General features: G+C 41.9%; 1 pseudogene; it reads right to left on the reverse strand.

The window, feature by feature from the left end:
- Positions 1-466: 466 nt before the first annotated feature.
- LOC101664470 lies at positions 467-1148 on the reverse strand (annotated as a pseudogene).
- Between the last annotated feature and the right edge of the window lie 2251 nt (positions 1149-3399).

Here is a 3399-nt window from a genome sequence, read left to right on the forward strand (position 1 = left end):
TTGGGGCACAACTCAAAAATGCGAAGACATGCCTGCAGAAAGCTACTCATAAGAACCTTCAATGCAGGAGAAATGAATGTAGGAAAATTGAGATTCATCAAAAATGAAATGGAAAACATAAAGATCAATATTCTAGGCTGTGGTGAACTGAAATGGATTGGTAGTGGCTTATTTTGGATCAGAAAATCCTACCACACATAAGTCAAGAAATTAAAGAACCATTAAATATTTTAGAAACGTTCAACATCAGAAGCTTTATGATCCAACTATGTAGTAGCCCCTCAAAAAGCTACAACTTGCATTTATAAAAAGTATTTTCTCTACCAAGAATCTTATCAGCTATACAAAATTCTGTACAGTTTTTTTATACTTAAGCTAATATTGAGCTGCACTTGAATTCACATTCTTAGCTAAACAGTTGCCTGAGCACACACGCATACTCCATACATTATTACAGGATAGCCACTTATTCTTCATCTTTATCCTCTTCTTCCTCATCTTTATCCTCTTCCTCCTCCTCCTCCTCCTCTTCACCTTCTGGTTCATTCTTCTTCTTTGGCCCTGTGGGCCTGCCAGGACTCTTCTTTCCTGCTTCACTTTGCCCTTGGCACGGTATGCAGCAATATCCCTTTCATCTTTCTCCTTTAGCTTGGTTGCTTTCTGTTCATAGGGTTGTTTATCTTTGGCTGATTGTTCAGACCACATTTCTCCCGATTTTTTTGCAGTATCCCCAATGGACAAGCCCGGGTGTTCACTTTTGATCTTTGGGCGATGTTCCGAGCAAAACAGGAAGAAAGCAGATGGTGGTCTTTTAGGGGCATTGTGATCTTTTTTCTTTCCCTTCTTATCGCCTTTGGGAGGCACGTCATTTTTCATCTCCCTGTCATAGCGTGCTTTGTCACTTTTGGCCGTATCTTCAAACTTCGACTTCTCCTTTGCAGACATGGTCTTCCATCTCTCGGAACACTTCGTGGAGAACTGGGCGAAGTTGACCGAGGAGTCTGGGTGCTGCTTCGTGTGCTCTTCCCGGCAGGTCTGTACGAAGAAGGCGTACGAGGACATCTTGCCCCGCGGCTTGTTGGGGTCTCCTTTGCCCATCGTGACGCTCGGGGTCTGACTAGAAGCTTCTCCTCAGTCCCGCGAGGCAGTCGGATCCACCAGCGACGCTTCCTTCCACAGGCTCCGGCGTGAACTGGTTTTCAAGGTCTATCTTTTGAAGTAAATGCTGTCTGTGATATAATAATATATATCCTACACATTTACGAAAATGCAATCAATACAACTATTGTTCAAATTTATGCAATGACCGTGAAATCTGGTAATGAAGAAATTGAAGAATTCTACAGACATCTTGGGTCAGAAATTGATCAAGCATGCATAAGTCATTATTGGGAATGGAATGAAAAATTTTGAAGCAGAGAGGAACAGTAGTTGGAAAATATAACCTTGGTGATATAAATGAAGCTGGAGATCACATGATAGATCTTTGTGTGACTGATAACTTGTTCATAGCAAATACCTGTTTTTCAACAGCAAAAACTGCACCAATCATTAACATCATGACAAATGGAGAGAATATTAAAATATTCAAGCATTGCCTCTTTCTTGGATCCACAATCTGCTCACAGAAACAGCAGTCAGGAGATCGAAGGATTTATAGTATTGGGTAAATCTGTTGAATAAGATCTCTTTGGAGTTTTGAAAAGCAGGCTTTGAGGAACATAGTATGCCTGACCCATGATGTGTTCAATCACCTCATATGCGTGTGAACGCTGGGCAGTGACTACGTGGACTGAAGAACCATCCGTGCCTCATATCATAGTGCTGCTGAAGAATCTTCTAAGTGCCGCGGACTGCCGAGAGGGTGGATGAGTCCGTCCTGGCAGACAGTAAGAACACTCCTTGGCAGCAAGGATGGTCAGTTTGTCTCTGTACGTTGGACGTATTGTCAGGAGAGACCTGTGCCTGGAGAACATTGTCCTTGGTAAAGTGGAGGGGCAGCTAGAAAAAGGAAGGTCCTCAAGGAAATGGTTTAACGCAGGGACTGGAACAATGGACTCAAGCACAGGAACTTAGACTTTTTATGTGAAAATGGTACAGGACTGGTCAGTGTTTTGTTCTGTGGTGAATTGGGGTGCTGAGAGTCAGAACAGACTTGCTGGCACCTAACAACAACCGCAGAGGCAGTGTCTACGTCGGCAGTCTTAGGGCCAGGTCCTTCTGGGAACTCCGGCTCAATCTGGGTAACTGGACTCAGAAGAGTCTTTCACAGATGGAGTCCTTGTAATTTGTGTCCTCTGATTGAACATGGATTGGTTCAATTAGACAAAGCTGTGTAGAGAGCTTATCTGTAGGATGATACACTTTTTTTTTAACTTGTGAGCTCCAAACCAAATTTGAGTGATAAGGATTAGAGAGAGAGAGAGAGACCACAATTGGTGGCTTCTGACAATGATACTGAAGTGGGAAGGCGAGAAGTGAATTCCTTACTATGTAGTTAATAATAATGGATTTCTACAAACTCCCTGTGTTTTCCTTTGTTCTTTAGTGTATACGCTCTGTGTATCATTAATGTACTACAATCTAGGGTGCACATCTGTATTGTACAATAATCTGTTGTGACACATGTATTCCTTCTTTTTTTAATTAAGTACCTTTGGGGGGACTCATATCTCTTATCACAATCCATAGATTCATCCATTGTGTCAATCACATTTGTACATATGTTGCCATCATCATTTTTAAAGCATTTTCTTTCTACTTGAGCCCTTGGTATCGGCTTCTCATTTGCCCCTGCCCTCCCTCACTATCCCTACCTTGATAAGTTATAGATTATTATTTTCATGTCTTACATCATCCTCTGTCACCCTTCACCCACTTTTCTGTTGTTTGTCCCCCTGGGAGGGGGTTATAAGTTGATCCTTGTGATCAATTCCTCCTTTACTTTTTCATTGGATAATTTTCAGAAGTCACCAAAAATTTCTTGTAGATTGTCTTAATCTAGTAGCGCTACTGAAATCTGTCCACTGTGAGTGATCGTGATGGTATTTAAAACACTGCTGGCATAGCATACAGCATGAGAGCAATTTGTAAGCCTCCATAGTATGACTGAAGGTTTTATGGTAATATAAAAAGTTACCAGTCTTGAATGATACAATGTGGCTTGCCCGTTAATAGTTTAATTTTGTAAAATTGCTTAAACATTGTGGTAGTTACATAACCTGGAGTCAATTTGGGACTTGAGAGGATTAAGAATGAAGGGGTGGAGTTTAGTCTGTCAATCGGGTTATAGCCATTGAGGCCTCTGTGTGGTCATGGCTTCCTCCTGAGAATTCTGGGATATCCGGAATTTTCTCCTTGGATGCAGGAGACACCTTTCCCTCTCTGCTCACTCCCTGG

The sequence above is a fragment of the Echinops telfairi genome, unplaced genomic scaffold (assembly GCF_000313985.2).
Source record: "Echinops telfairi isolate 266 unplaced genomic scaffold, ASM31398v2 ScPeMD7_3533;HRSCAF=4204_0, whole genome shotgun sequence".
Classification (NCBI taxonomy): domain Eukaryota; kingdom Metazoa; phylum Chordata; class Mammalia; order Afrosoricida; family Tenrecidae; genus Echinops; species Echinops telfairi.